The sequence below is a fragment of the Rhinolophus sinicus genome, chromosome 16 (assembly GCF_057876585.1).
Source record: "Rhinolophus sinicus isolate RSI-liver-muscle chromosome 16, RSI-T2T, whole genome shotgun sequence".
Classification (NCBI taxonomy): domain Eukaryota; kingdom Metazoa; phylum Chordata; class Mammalia; order Chiroptera; family Rhinolophidae; genus Rhinolophus; species Rhinolophus sinicus.
The window spans coordinates 101,355,357-101,372,490 of NC_142516.1; the positions used below are offsets into that span (position 1 = coordinate 101,355,357).

The 17,134-nt window shown below is 34.0% G+C and overlaps 1 pseudogene; it reads left to right on the top strand.

The window, feature by feature from the left end:
• The first annotated feature begins 353 nt into the window (after positions 1 to 353).
• On the top strand, positions 354 to 758 carry LOC109449820 (large ribosomal subunit protein eL32 pseudogene; annotated as a pseudogene).
• The last annotated feature ends 16,376 nt before the right edge of the window (positions 759 to 17,134 follow it).

Consider the following 17,134-nt stretch of genomic DNA (forward strand, 5'->3'; position numbering starts at 1 on the left):
TAGCAATTGAAGCTTAGAACAGTTAATCAATTTATTCAAGAACACGTGCTAATTAAGGATAGGATCTGGATTTGAGACCGGTGTGCCTGATTCCAAAGCAGGTGTACTACTTCTGGGATATGCTGCTTTGCATGAGCCCATAACTAGTTAGTTGTAAACAAAACCTCAGTGGAATTCTCACTAAGAAGTTAATTCTACTCCAAAGTTGCTATTGTTTGATGGTCTAACCTTCATTAACAGTAAACTTCCTATCAGCATCCTCTCAAAAAAATGAAATAAAGTAACAAAGAAAACCTCAACCAAACTCTCCCTCTGCTGCCTACGGAGGTGGCAGTCATCTCCTTCTTGGTATCATGGCGGACCTCACACCACTCGTGAAGTCCAAGATCATCAAAAAGAGGACTAAGAAGTTTATGTGGCACCAGTCAGACCGATATGTCAAAATTAAGCGTAACTGGCGGAAACCCAGAGGCATCCACAATACAGTGCGCAGGAGATTCAAGGACCAGATCGTGATGCCCACCGTTGGCTGTGGGAGTAACAAGAGAACAAAACACATGCTGCCCAGTGGCTTTCGGAAGTTCCTGGTCCACAATGTCAAGGAGCTTGAAGTGCTGCTGATGTGTAACAAATCTTACTGTGCTGAGATTGTCACAACGTCTCCTCAAAGAACCGCAAAGCCATTATGGAAAGAGCCGCCCAGCTGGCCATCAGTCACCAATCCCAATGCTAGGCTACGCAGCAAAGAAAATGAATAGACAGCCTTGTGTGCAAATTATGTTTTAAAAAAACCATAAAAAACTGCAAAAAAAACCACAAAAAAACCCCTCAATCAAATTTTTGCCTATAATTTAACCCATAGAATACAGTATTATTAAGGTTTAATTGTGAAGGTAACTCACCACGGTATGTAGCATATTTAATGGTAGTGATCTCTTTGCTGAGACCTGTTTTCCTCTTATATCTCCTATGTTTTCTCATATATCTTTTGGATCTCTCAATTAATAGATAATAAAGGGCATACCCCATACTGATAGAGCTTGGCCCCCAAGACCTTCTTTGGGATTCTATCACTGTGTACTATGCTTGCAGAAATCAGGGTTTGAATAAGAGATTCTGATAAAGAGATGGTTGTATACTTTGCTTGTGGAAGTGAAAGATTCAGAAAGAGAAGGAATAGTCCATATGGTGTCAGGTAATGTAAAAATAGAAATAAATAAATAGGGTTGCGTTCATGGTGTGGTTAGAATCACACTCTGCTGTGGGAAAAAGCTTTGAAGTGGGGGGAATATCCCCACTGGAGGACAGTTCAGAATATCCTTTGAGCCTTTTATCAAATTACATTTGTATTCATCTCACCACATTCCTATTCTGCCACTCACACATAGATTCTCATATCATCAATAGTCCCCACTCCCACCCTGAGTAGAATATTTTTTCCAGCAGGAAATTATGCCATTTAATGAGAAATGTTAGTTAGTGATAGGAATACCTGGTAGGTGAAAGGCACAAATACTAAGCCATTATTGAGAGTCATTCTGCAAATAATCAAGCTGAAGTGAATGTTAAAGGCACCTTGTAGAGTGACAATATGATGGCTAAACACACAGATTTTATATTGACTTGGGTAAGTCACAAATTCTGTAAGCTTCTGTTTCCTTATACAGGAAAGAGGAAATTATAACAAAATCAATATCATAAGAATGTTGTAAGGTTTAAATAAGTTTATTATGAAGATCATTATTAACGGTTTGTTAGTGCATAGAACAATAATTGGTCCAGAAGACAATGATATATAGAACCTTCTTCCATCTAAATTTCAACTTATGTGACTTTATTTCATAAGGTATGCAATAGTAGAGAATTTAAATTTAACTTGAATATAAATACTGCACTGTAACTATTTGGGATTTCTTTTCCTCTTTTCCTATTACTTTATTGAGAATGATTGCAGATAAGGCTAAGAAAGAGGGAAGGAGGAGATTCTGACTATTTAGAAGAATGGATAGTATAACATATGTATGGTGAGACTATGCCAAGTAAAGTGGAGTTATTTCTAAAAACACTCATCTGAACCCTCTATGAAAGCAATAAAACAAGAGAAAGATACAGAAGTGGCAGGTGGCGGGGTTCTCTCTGAACAGCTGTTTTAGAATATGGATAAATTATTTTGCCAACAGTGATGGAAGTTTCACCCATCTTTCCTTAAATTTTATTTCCAAATATATAAATGTGTAAGAGATAAGCTAACTAAATTCAAGTTTATATTTAATTACACTGTATTATTTCATTACAAAAGAAAACATTTGTAAGATTTGAGGGAGGCAATAATTCTATAGGAAAATGCATACTTGTGCTTTTTTCCTATAGAATTTTTTTTCATATTGCTGTGTCTTACTTTTAGTTTAATGCACTAATTTACTATCCTTTTATGGATGTCATTCTAGAAATATCTAGGATGCACAAACCTGATGACTCAGCAGTTCCAGTCAAAGGTGTATATACTTAACAATGAGTACAAATATTACCATAAGACATGTCCAAATATTATATGGACATGTTTCCTTATGTTTATTTAAGCATTATTAGTAACAGCCCCAAACTGGAAAATTAAAATGTTCATCAACATTATCATTAAAAATAACATGATATTCATAAATGGAAACATATACATCAATGAAAAAGAACATCAATGAAAAGTTACATTTAATTATATGACTGAATCTCACATATTGTTGAGTGAGATATGCCAAAAATGGACAAACAAAAATTATACTATTTCAGTTGTAAAAATTTCTCAAAACTGGCAAGACTAAACTGCTGCACTTAGGAATGCTCATATAAGTGGAAAAATGTAAAGAAAGAAAATTAAGTAGTTACCAAAAAAATCAGGATAATGATTAGCTTTAAATAAGGGGTGTCAAAACTGCGGCCTGCGGGACAACTGTGGTCTGCAATCCATTGTCAATTGGCCTGCAGCAAATTCCAAAAATATATTTAGTTTACTTAAAAAAACCAGGTGAGGCAATACATACTTCACCTCGAGTGAGTGGCCGGCTGTTTGTGTATTTTACCGCATATGACCCTTGGTAAAAAAATGTTGAAAAAGTTTGAACACTCCGGCTTTAAATGGTAGAATTCAGGCAGAGAAGTTTTGGGATACTAGTAATATTTTATTTTTTAAAACCTGTTTCGAGTTACATAGTATTTGCTTTTGCTAAGTCAATAAGCTGTGTATTTTTGGTCTGTGCACTTTTTGTGTGTTATGTGTCAAATTTTAAGAAATATCATCTGAGTAACTTCTTTCTAATCCATTTAGAAACATCTTTCTAATTTGTTTCACTGACACTATTATCTGTTATATGTTAGGCATATATAATAAGATATATTCCATTTACCTTTCTTCTTCACTAAGTTAATGAGATCATGATATTTTTAAAGAAATTATTTGAGATATTTAAAGCCATAATAACTTATGGGTCTTAAATCAGTCAATTACAAATTCATATGTGCATAACTATAGTTCATTGCCTTTCTTTGATTTATATTATTAAGGAATGTTCTTAATACTTAAATATCTTAATCAAAACTTTTCTAAAAATTGCATTTATCTTCTGTGTTTATTTTTTAAACTTTGATATTCAAATCAATATTTCCATAGTTTTTTCTTGGTACATATGCAGTTAATTCCCAGTTTATAAAAAGGATAAATTATATTCATTGTTGAATAAGAATAATAAGGTGAAGAAATTTACCCCATCACTTACTAGAGTTAAAAAAGCTATGATAATTAAGTAAAGGGAAAAAAATAGAAAAATGAGAGAAAATCAAGAGACAAGAAACAAATCCACACACACAAATGGACCTTTGATCTATACCAGAGAGGATATTATAATTAATTGAAAAAAGATAAACATTGAATAAATGCTGTTGTGATTAGCTGTTATCCTTTATGAAAAAGGTAAATTCCTTTCATGCTATAGCCAAAAAGAATTTAATATAAATTAAAGAGAAATACTAAAAGTCAACTGTAAAAATTTCTGTAATACAAAAAGTAATGGGAAATGTCTTCTTAATCTTATAGAATGAAAAACATTCTTAATCATAACATAAAAAGCACAAACCTGAAAGGACAAGACTTTTAAATTTGACTGTATTAAATTTAAGAAGTTCTGTTCCTCAAAACCTACCTGAAGGACTTTTTTCAACAGTTATTGTAATGCAACTCTTCTGCTGATGAATTCATTCTGTTTTTGTATGTATGAAATATTTATATTTCATTTTATTTTTAAAGCATATTTTCAATATTTTTAAAATGTTGCTTCAAAGTCAGGATGGCAGGCTGGCAGGCCCAGTGGCTAGCTTCAGATAGGCCAGAGCATCACCTGGCTGCCTCGAAGGACAACACACCCAAAGGGCAGACTGGGCAGGCACAAGAGCTCCACTAAAGCGAACCCTGCACTGTAAGGTCAGCCCTTGCACATTCGTGCCTCCACTTTAGTCATAGCCAGTCTTCATAACAAATGAGCCTGAGGGTTAATACCCCCCATTGACATGCACATAGCAATCAAATCTCAAGTACAACAGGAAGGCACACACAACATACATGAGGGACACACCAAAAGCACCTGGCTCTGGTGACCAGAAAGACTGCATCACTGGGTCCCACAGGACTCCTACTACATAAAGCCACTCTGCTAAGATCAGTAGGCATAGCAGACCTATATAGAAACAAACACAGGGAGGCAGTCAAAGTGGGGAGACAAAGAAACATTTCTCCAAAAAGAGAACAAAACAAAGCTCCAGAAAAAGAGCTAAACAAAATGGAGACAAGCAATCTACCATACACAGCGTTTCAAATTATGGTTATTAGGATAATCTCAGGAAGAATTTCAACAGAGAGATAGAATACATAAAAAAGAATAAGTCAGAAATAAAGACCGCAATAACTGAAATGAAGAATACGTCAGAGGGAATCAGAGTAGACTAGATGAAGCAGTGGACTGAATCAACGATTTAAAAGATAAGGTAGCAGAAAACACCCAATCAGAACAGCAAAAAGAAAAATGAATCCAAATAATGAGGACAGTTTAAGGTGTCTCTGGGACAACATCAAGTATATTGACATTCACATCATAGGGATACCAGAAGAGGAGAGAGAGCAAGAAAGTGGAAATATATTTAAAGAAATAATGAGTAAAAACTTTCATAACCTGGTGAAGGAAACAGATATACAAGCCCAGGAAGTGCACAGAATCCCAAACAAGATGAACCCAAACTGGCCCATACCAAGACACATCATAACTAAAATGCCAAAGTTAAAGACAAAGGAAAAAATCTTAAAGTTAGCAAGAGAAAAGCAGTTAGTTACCTACAAGGGAGCTCCTCTCAACAGAAGCTTTGCAGGCCAGAAGGAATTGGAAAGCTATCATTTAGAATCGAAGGACTGATAAAGAGCTTCCCAGATGAGAAAAAGCTAAAGGAGTACCACCAAACCATTATTATAAGGAATCTTAGAGGAACTTCTTTCAGAGAAAAAAATAAAAAATAAAAAATAAGAATAATAAAATGTCAATAACTACATATCTGTCAACAATTGCTTCAAATGTTAAGTGGATTAAACCTTCCAATCAAAAGATAGCATGGCTGAATGGATAAGAAAACAAGACCTTTACATAGGCTGCCTACAAGAGACTCACTTCAGATCAAAAGACACACAGACTAAAAGTAAAGGGATGGGGGAAAAAATTTCCTGAAAATGGAAACAAACAAAAAACTGGGGTAGCAATACTTATACAGACAAAATAAACTTTAAAACAAAGGATATAACAAGAGACGAGGAAAGATCCAGCAATCCCATTTCCTGGTATTTATCTGAAGAAACCCAAAATGCTACTTTGAGGGGACATGTACATCCATATGTTAATTGCAGCATTGTTTACAATGGCCAAGATGTGGAGTCAGTCTGGGTGTCCATCGATGGATGAATGCATAAAGAGGAGGTGTACATCGAGTATATACAATGGAATATTTTTCGGTCATGGAAGGGAATAGGTTTTCGCCATCTGCGGTGGCATGGATGGACTTGGCGGGTACTGTGCTGAGTGGATTGTAAGACAGAGAAAGACAAATACAATGAGATTTTGTTTATATGTGGAATCTAAAGACAAAATTTTGTTTATATGTGGAATCTAAAAAACAAAACAGAAAAACATCAACAACAACAACAACAACAAAAACACAAAGAAAGTCTGAGAAAACATCATAGCTTAGAGGAGCCTAAGGAGACATGATGACCAATGTAATGTATCCTGGATGGGATCCTGAAACAGAAAAAGGACATTGGGTAAAATGGGTAAAAACTAAGGAAATTTCAATAATGTTTGGACTTTAGTTAATAATAATGTATCTATTGATGGTTGCCAGAGGGGGTAAGTAGGGGAATGGGTGAAAAAGGTGAAAAGGCATGGAGGTACAAACTTCCAGTTATAAAATAAATGTAATATAAGGCAGTACAGGGAATATAGTCAATAATATTTTAATAGCTTTGGTTACTAGGGTTTTCATGGTGATCACATAGTAAGGTACGTAAATGTAGAATCATTATGTTGTACACCTGAAACTGATATAATCTATGTCAACTATATTTTAATAATAATAATAATAATAATAATAGTAATGTATCAGTAATGATTTATTAACTGTGACAACAGTACCATACTACATAAGAGGTTAACGATAGAGGAAACTGAACGTGAAGTATATGAGAACTCTCATTACTATTAGGTGGGTGCAAAAGTAATTGTGGTTCTTGCAATTGTTTTTAACCTTCTAATATCTTTGCAATTTTTCTGTATGTCTAAAATTATTCTATAATAAAAGTTTATTTAGAAAAACAATGTTGCTTCGTGTCTTCTAACTTCCATAGTTTCTAATGAGTAATCTGCTAATTATACTGATTTTTGTTTATTTGTATGCGATATATCTTTTTGCTCTGGTTGCACTTATGATATTCCCTTTGTCAATGGTTTAAGTGATTTAATTATGATGTGCTTCAATTGACTTTTGTTCTGATTTTTGTTATTGGGGTTTGTTGATTTCTTTAGAACTGTGGGTTTATCTTTTTTCCCCCAAATTTACAACATTTTCCATCATTATTTTTTAATGTATTTTTCTAGTTCCCCCGTTTTTTTAAATCTCATATCTTATGCGACACCAGTTATACATAAATTCAGCTACTTGCAGTTGTCCTTTAGTTCTCAATGGTTCATTTAAGTTACTTAGAAATAGTGTGATACATTTTGATCTTGCTTTTAGTCTTTTTCAGTTTGGGTCAGAACTGCATTTTGTCTGGGTTAAAATATTTCCTACTACTTAGCAAGAATCTTCTTAGTAACCTAACCAATAACCACTGAGTAATGTCTGTTGAACAGATACTATTCCCAATCTTGTGTGAGTACCTTGGTCACTAATCCTTTCAGGTTGTTCTTTCTCCATCTTTAGGTAATTTCCTCACAAGCACGTACTGATCAATACTCAACTGAATACTTGAGAGGGACTCTGACAATCTATGGAATTCTCTTCACGTTCATCTCTCTTTTCTCTGTAATCTGCCCTGCAAACTCACCCTACCTTGCCTCCCCCTTAGTTCTCCTTTTCATCTTAGTCCAGGGAGAGTACTGAACTCTTCCAGGCAGTTTGCTTTCTATGCTACAGCCTGGAAAGTTTCTCCAGGCAGTGTGCTGGTCAATTACAGGCCTCTCCTCATTTGTTTCTCTTCTATCATGGATCAGTGTCTTTCTTTGCCTGATGTTCAAGTTTTTGGTGCAATTATTTCTTATATTTTGTGTGTCATTTTGGTTATTTCAAGAAGGAGAGTAAATCTAGTCCCCATTACTCTATCTTTACTGTAAGGTAAAGTTTTTGTATGTCTTTTCAATCCCTTTTCATAGGAAATAGTTTTTTTATCTTCCTTTGTCTTTTATGACCTTGACTTTTTGATGAATCAGGCCAGTTATTTTGAAGAATGGCCTTCCTTTGATTTGAGTGTGCCTGATGTGTCCTCATGGTTTGATTCAAGTAATGAATTTACATTTCTAATTAATAAATAGATTATGGAGACATAATTTGAAGTATTGTGGAATTCATCAGACTTTCACCAACTAGACTTAACATTCATTGATGATTATTGCCTGGATCAGTTACTACTACTGCTTTCTAACATCATAATTTCTCTTTGGTTGGCAAGTAAGTGAAGAAAGAGCTTTTCTTTCTCCTTTATTTATTTATATATGTATTTCTGATAATTATTAACAAAATTGTGGATTTATGTATTGTACTGAGTTTCAACCCAAGGATTCTTTACAATTGTTTATAACCTATTATAATTATTTATTTTAATAGGAAAATTATCCCATATTTGGACAGTGGGAGCCCCTTCAAGCTGACTACCTTTATTCACGATTCCATTAGTCTTAGATCACTTGCTTACTCTGTGGCCCAGATGAATTTTCATGTTCATCTTAAATTTATTTTCTCAGGCCCAGAACTGGAATGAGTATCTTCTCAAAGAAATCCTGGTTCCATTTAGAGGAAAATGGTACATAGAAAAAATATCTAAGTGTTGGCTTTTCTTATTAGTATTAGGCCCTCTTAGTGGGTACATTTAGAAATGGTAGAAGGGTAGATAGCTAGACAGAAAGAGACATGATATGCATATTATATATGTACACATATACATTTTTATTTATATATTCAATTGTGTTATGTTTCCTTCATTTGCTTTTGATAGAGTTGATTTTCATCTTCGGAGAGGTTTTCAAAAGTTTCCTGGATATTGCATTCTTCCAGAGAAGTAATTATATTTTTATCCTTGAAATATTTCTGTGTTGTTTTAGGTTTCTTTTAACCTCAAAAACTTTCCCGAATTTGGTAATCACTAATCTGCCTCATCCTTTTCTAGTATCACCTTTAAGACAATGAGCTCCTGGTACATATTTCTCTTTTTTCTTTTCATACACCTCTATTTTGGCCTTCAAACCCTTGAATCTTCTTGAAACATACTTCAAGTACTCCCTCATTGCCACCACGGTTTATTCCCTCTCATTTCCAGAGATAAAACTTTTTTCCTGGGCCAAAATTCTCAGTTTATCTAAAGCAGCGGGCAGCAAACTTTTTCTATAAGGAGCCAGATAGTAAATATTTTAGACTTTGTTTAGCACCCAGTTGCTGTCACAATTATTCAACTCTGACACTGTAGTGTGAAAGTAACCATAAACGATACATATATAAATTTAAAAAATCTAGCTATATTCTAATAAAACTTTATTTACAAAATAAATAAAGTGGGCCTGAATTGCCTGCAGGCTGTATAGTTTTTGAGCCCTAATCTAAAACACCCTGAAATTTTTCTTTCTTAACAACTTTGTCTGTTTCGATACAAGCATAATTCCTCAAATTAAGGCTTCATTAGTACAAACTTTATTTACATTTTGGACCTTCAGAGTCATGATTTCACTCAGGTTTCTTTCTGCCATCTACCAATATGGATGTTATAGCTCCTGATTTAGTTAGGCTATGTTAATCTTGTATAACAGACTCTGCAAAAAACAATGCCTCAAAGAATATTTAAGTTCATTATTCTTCCTCATAAAAGAGTTGAGTATTCGAGGGTGGTGGCATTACATTGTCATTCAGGGTCCCAAACAAATGCTGGGTTTGTTATCCTCAATGATAGCTTCCAAGGATGCTGTAGTCGTTCCCATGCCAGTGGGGGAGAAGGTGGATAACACTCAAGCTCTTAGCTTGCCCTGGAAAATGGCACACATCCCTGTACTCACAGTCCATTGGAGATAGTTTAGCCATATGACCATAATAAACTGCAGGAGATACTAGGGGATGTAGTATATCCATGCTCCCAGCTATATGTTTAGTACTATGTAAAAGTAGAGGATGGATTTTAGTGGACAATGGCGATCTCTTCCATTTCCAATGTTGGGACCATCCTGTTTCCCTTTGTGTGATAATAAAGCCCACCACATTTTTAGAGGTTAAATTTGCCAATTGGGTCTCCAAAACTGACAGACATGATGAGCACTTGCTGAAGAGAAGAGAATCAGACAGGACCCAAAGCTAGGAAGATGAGTTAAGGTAGCTTTGGCTCTGGTAAATCCTTGTACTATGAAGGCAAAAGAAAAAAAAAGTGTTCTGTTGGCTTATAGTTATGGCTGAGAAACACAGTAGAAGAGTATCTCTACTTCACTTGGCAATAAATAGACAGCCAGGATTCAGAAACTGTTCTAAGGTATATTCATGTAAAATAAAGAAAACAAACATATATACCCTGAAACTAAATGCATAAATCCACCCTACAGTGAACCCATCAAAAACTTCTGGCATATAAATTTGATCTCCAAGTGCTCTGGAATCTCTATTTATTAATTAACCAGATACTGGGGCCACTATTAGTCATTAGCGCCAGGGGCCAGAAAAATAGTTGGATGTGGAGCAGAAGGGAATGTAGGCAATCTGAAGCTACCAAAACTCTGCATCTGTCTCTCTCCGCATCTAAGCATGATGACATTCAGAGAACAGTAACTATCGCTTCGCTTATTCCCTCCACATCTGTTTTGGTCGTCTCCAAACTATAGCCTTACAGGGAAGCATTTTCCAGTAAAGTCCCAGCCTAACCAAGCTGACAGAGTCTAAACCCCACAGATGTAAATGTGCCTAGCAGATTTTTAAAAAAACAGAACGGTAGGTATTTGAGGTATTTTTTTTCATGTACATTTTAACTGTTTCCTTTATAAACTAGACAAAGTTTTATAAGCCTATTTTACAATATTTTAAAATACATGGATTATGGCTGCCATTCTAACACTAACAGGATCAGCATCTTTGGAAAGATGCATAGTTTATCTGTAAAGTAATAACATTATTTGAAACATAAAGGGGTTGGAATGGATGATTTCTGGGTTTCTCATCTTGCTCTTTGTTTCTAATAGTACCTGTGAAGTGTTTTTCTCCATTGCATGAGATTTTTACAGAGCTCAATCTTTAATAGTAGAAACCTAGATTTTTTTCTAAATGTTATTCTCTTTAGAAAGTCTCTTCCATTATAAACACGACACAATTCTACTTTCAAAAGCAAGAAGTCATGTTCAAATACAACTTTAATCTGCCTTCACATAAGATCTGCATAATAGGGCAATTTTTTTAAAACATGAAAATATTATTGAGCTTCAATTAAATTTCAGAGCTGGGATATGTACACAGGAAAATAGGCAATCACAGTTTAATGTATTTAGGATTGCAGATGTCATTAGTATTGTACATTAGCAAAGTACAAATAAACTATCTCATGACATTAGATTTTAAAAACTACTTAGAATGCATTTATATTCAAAATCCAAATACATTCAATTATTTTAAACAAGAAATTGTGTGTGTTTTGTGTCTTATAATATGAATCAATATGAATATATTCTCTTCATTTTATTTTCATGTTGTGAAATATGACATAATGTATATAAAAACACTCAATATACGTATTATCATTTTACATCAACCAAAATAAAAGAATGTATGTGCTGATGCCTCTGACTAATTTTTCTAGATTGAATATTATAATGCTAATTTAGACCTTCTTGAATTATAGTTCCTATTCTAACCAAAAATTTTAAAATAAATAAGCACTAAAAATGTAGTTTACATTGGGTTGTACTCTTTTAACCATTTTTTTCTTGTCATTTCTTCTGTGTTTGAATTGCTCCAACAATGACATGGTTCTCAAGCTGAGGTGTTCGCATCATAAACTTTTTATTCTGAATTACATAAAACATATGTTAAATATCCTTGGTCCTACCTCTGTCATTCCATATGGTATTCCATTTAAATAGAACCTGTAACTCTGAAATGTGAACTGTGCCATAGATGCTGCTAATGCACATCCAAATTGCGAACTACAGCTTGAATATTCTCAAACACAACACTATTTGTCTGAAAAAATGGTGAAAGACACCTTAAAATACATAACTTTGAACTTCCAGTTCCTGTGTCCCTATCAGTCTTTCAATTTATACTGCTTAAACAATTTGGGCTCTCACTATTTCTTTGCTAGGCTGTAATGGAAGTATTCCTGACTAGTTATTCTGTTCCATTTCTTGTTTCTCCCATTTTTCCTTTTAGGCTCATCCTTCAATGACCCCATTGTACATTTTATCAAATATGTCTTATCAATGACACTTTTTAAAATCAAGCCACAAATCTGTCTTCCTAGACTTATGTTTTCACTCTCAGCTCTAAGAAGTCTGTTCTCTATTCATGCAAAAATTCCTAATGTTATCTAAATACAACACATCCTGGCCACATTATGATCAGTGTTACCTTTGTCTAGCGTGTCCATTTTCTTCTTCACTTCCCAGTTTACTAATTACACATCTGCTTAAATAAACTTGTTGTTTTAAAACAATTTCAGATTTCCAAAAAAATTGCCAATATTATACAGATGGTTTCCATATACCTCACACTCAGTTTCCCCTATTGTTAAAATCTTACATTAACATGATAGATTTGTCATAATTAATGAACCAATACTGATACATTACTATTAGCTGAAGTTACACTTTATTCAGATTTTCTTAGATTTTTATCTAATAGCCTCTTTCTGTTCCAGGATTCCATCTAGGACACCACATTACATTTAGTCATCATGTCTTCTTAGGCTCTTTAGTAGTTATTTGTTTGTTTGTTTGTATGCTTGTTTTTTGACCTTGACAGTTGTGGAGTGTATTGGTCAGATATTTTGTAACATGTTTCTCAATAAAGATTTTTATAATGCTTTTCCCATGATTAGACTGAAATTATGAGATTATAGGAGGAAGACCACATAGATATAGCACATTCTCATCATATCATATCAAGAGTACATATTATCAACATAACTTATCATTAATAGTATTAGTGCTCCCCCACTGTAATGTTACCCTTCACTCCTAGCCCCTTTCCATGTTGTTCTCTTGGAAGAAAGTTACTATATACATCTCATACTTAAGGATTGGAGAGTTATGCTCCACCTCCTTAAGGCTGGATTTTACTATGCATATTATATGGAGTTCTTCTCATGGGAGTTTTGTCTCTTCTCCCCCACTTATTTGTTTATTCAATCACTTATTTATAAATATGCACTTATAGATATTAATTTTATATTTTGCATTATAATCCAATATTTCATATTTATTTTGTTGTTCAAATAGTGAGAACCTCAACAAAGAGATAATAAGCATAAAGAAGGACAAAAAAAGGAAACATAAAAAAGAATGAGTCAGAAATAAAGAATACAATAAACTGAAATGAAGAATACCCTATAAGGAATCAACAGCGGTTTAGATGAAGCAGAGGATCAAATCAACAATTTATTTTATTTTATTTTTTATTATTATTAGTTTTAGGTGTACAAAACAATGTAATAGTTAGACAATTTTGTTCATCACAAAGTGATAACCACTTCCCCCAATCTACTACCCCTCTGACATCATATATAGCTCTTACAGTTCCACTGACTCTATGCCTTATGCTGTACTCCACATCATGTAAATATACATATTATAGTTGACATTCATTATTTTTCACCTTTAGCTTCAGGGATATGCTGCAGCAGTAAAGCACCTACACCGTCCATGAAGTGATCTCCCTAATAAGACAAGTGTCCATCAGATACCCTGCAAAATCTTTACAACATTATTGATTATATTCCCCAAACTGTCTTTCATATCCCCATGGTAGTCTTGTGGTTACCAATTGTGCTTTCTAATCCCTTCACCTTCTCCCTCATCCCCAACTCCCTCTCATCTAGCAACCCTCATTTTTCCTCTATATCTCTAAGACTGTTTCTGATTAGTTTGTTCATTTATTCTATTCTTTAGATTCCACATATAACTGAGATCCTATGGTATTTGTCTTTCTGACAGACAACACACATCAGAAAAATAAAAAGAATTTTTAAAAAATGATAGTTTATGGAACCTCTGGGACAACATCAAGCAAGCAACATTGACATCATAGAAGTACAAGAAGGAGAAGAGAGAGACCAAGGCATCAAGAACCTATTTGAAGGAATAAGGACTGAAAAATTCCCTAACCTGGTGAAGGAAATACACATACATGTCCAGGAAATGCAGACGGTCCCAAAAAAAGAACCCAAATAGGCCCACACAAAGACACAGTGTAATTAAAATGGCAAAGGCTAAAGACAAAGAGAGAATCCTAAAAGCAGAAAAAGACAACTAATCACTTACCATGGAGCTCCCATAAGACTATCACCTGATTTCTCAACAGTAACTTTGGAGAACAAAAGGGAGTAGCAGAAAATATTCAAACTGATGAAAACAAGGGCCTACAACCAAGACTACTCTACCCAGCAAGGCTATCATTTAAAATTAAAGGAGAGATAAAGATCTTCCTGGATAAGAAAAAGCTAAATAAGTGTATTACCACCAAGCCAGTATTACAAGAAATGTTAAAGGGACATCTTTAGAAAGCAGGGCAAAACAAACAAAAAACAAAATATCAAAAATATAAATAAAATGGTAAAAACTATGTACCTGTCAATAATCACTTTAAATGTAAATGGATTAACTCCAATCAAAAGACCTAGGGTAACTGAATGGATAAGAAAGCAAGACCATACATATGCTATCTACAAGAGACCCACCCTAGAGTGAATAACACACAGATTTAAAGTAAAAGGATGAACACAGATATTTACGCAAATGGAAACAAAAAAATGCTGCAATAACAATACTTATATGAGATAAAATAAACTTTAAAATGAAGCCTATAATAAGAAACAAAAAATTACATTACATAATGATAAAAGGATCAGTCCAACAAGAGGATATAACCCTAGTAAACATCTATGTACCTAACATAGGAGCACGCAAATATATAAGGCAGATATTGACCAACATAAAGGCAAAGATCAACAGTAACTCAATCAATCATAGTAGCAGAGTTTAACACCCCATTCACACCAATGGACAGATCTTCCAGACAGAAAATCAAAAGGGAAATAGTGACCTTAAATGACACACTAAACCAGATGGATTTATTTGATATTGTTAGACCATTTCACCTCAAAGCAGCAGAATACACATTCTTTTCAATTGTACAAAGAACATTTTCTAAGATAGACCACATGTTAGGCCACAAAACAAGTCAATAAATTTAAGAAGTTTTGAATTATATCAAGCAGGTTCTTTGATCACAGTGGTATGAAACTAGAAATCAATTACAAAAAAAAAAAAAAGAAGGAAGGAAACTTGAAAAACAAAGACATGGAGACTAAATAACATGCTACTGAGCAAAAGGATAACAGTGAGATCAAGGAAGAAATCAAAAGATATCATGAGACAAACAAAAATGAAAATACAATGATTCAAAATCTGACACACAGTGAAAGCAGTCCTAACAGGGAAAATCATAACAATGTAGGCCTACCTTAAAAAAATAAGAAACATGTCAAATAAACAATGCAAATTTACACCTAAAGGAATTAGAAAAAGAACAGCAAACAAAGCCGAAAGTGAGGAGAAGGAAGGAAATAATAAAATCAGAGTGGAAACAAATAAAACAGACTATAAAAAATCAACACAAAAGATCAATGAAACCAAAAGCTGGCACTTCGGAAAGATAATCAAAATTGATAAGCCTTTAATGAGACTCATCAAGATAAAATGAGAGAGAGCCCAAATAAATAAAACCAGAAATGAAAGAGAAGTGAGTACAGACACCACAGTGATACAAAAATTTTTAAGAAAATATTATGAGCAATTATATGCCAACAAAATGGACAATCTGGGAGAAATTGATAAATTCATAGAACCATACAATCTTGCAATGAGGAATCAAGAAGAAACAGAAAATCTAAACAGACTAATTACTACCAATGAAATTGAATGAGTAATCAACAAGCTCCCAAAAAACAAAAGTCCTGGACCAGATGGTTTCACAGGTGAATTTTACCAAACATTCAAAAAAGAATTAACACCTATTTTTCTCAAACTACTCCCAAAAATTTAAGAGAAGGGGAGGCTCCCAAACTCATTCAACGAGACTATAATTACCTCTTTTCCAAAACCAGACAAAGACAGTTCAGAAAAGAATACTATAGGCCTATATCCCTAATGAATAAATCTGCATAAATCCTCAACAAAATATTAGCAAACCAAATTCAGAAATACATTGAAAAGGTCATACACCACAATCATGTGGGATTTATTCCTGGTATGCAAGGTTGGTTCAATATCCATAAATCAATTAACTTGATACATCACATAAACAAAATGAAAAACAAAAATCATATGATCATATCAATAGATACAGAAAAAGCATTTGTAAAATCCATGATCTATTTATGATTAAAACTCTCAGTAAAGTGGGAACAGAGGGAACATAGCTCAACAGAATAAAGGCCATATAGGACAAGCCAATAGCTAACTTCATGCCCAACAGGGAAATGCTAAAAGCATTCTCTTTAAGATCAGGAAGAAGGAAAGGATGTCTACATTCACCACTTTAATTCAACATAGTACTGGAAGTCCTAACCACAGCAATCACTCAAGCAAAAGAAATAAAGGACATCCAAATTGGAAAGGAAAAAGTAAAACTGTCATGATTTGCAGATGACATGATATTATATATAGAGAACAACAAAGATTCCATCAAAAATTATTAGAATTGTCAAATGAATTCAGTAATATAGCAGGATACAGAATTAATATTCAGAAATCTGTTGCATTTTTATACATTAATAACAAACTAAGAGAAACTAAGAAAACAATCCCATTTACAACTTTCATCAATAAAATAAAATAAAATACTTAGGAATATGTGGGGAGCCATGGTTGCAGTTAACTTTAAAGCCTTAACAGAATGGCTCAGTTTATACTTAACCCATTTCCTCCCACTGAAGCAATTGTCTCTGCCTGCATCTGGAGAGAGCTTGCATGCTGCTCAGGAATGTGGTGGGAGTGGCCAGTTCCCAGAACAGAAGGCTGATGCCTATCAGGGCTATTGATAGGGTAATTACATTTGGGAGTTTCAGTAAATTTTGTGTCTCCTGTGTTAAAGTTAAAGA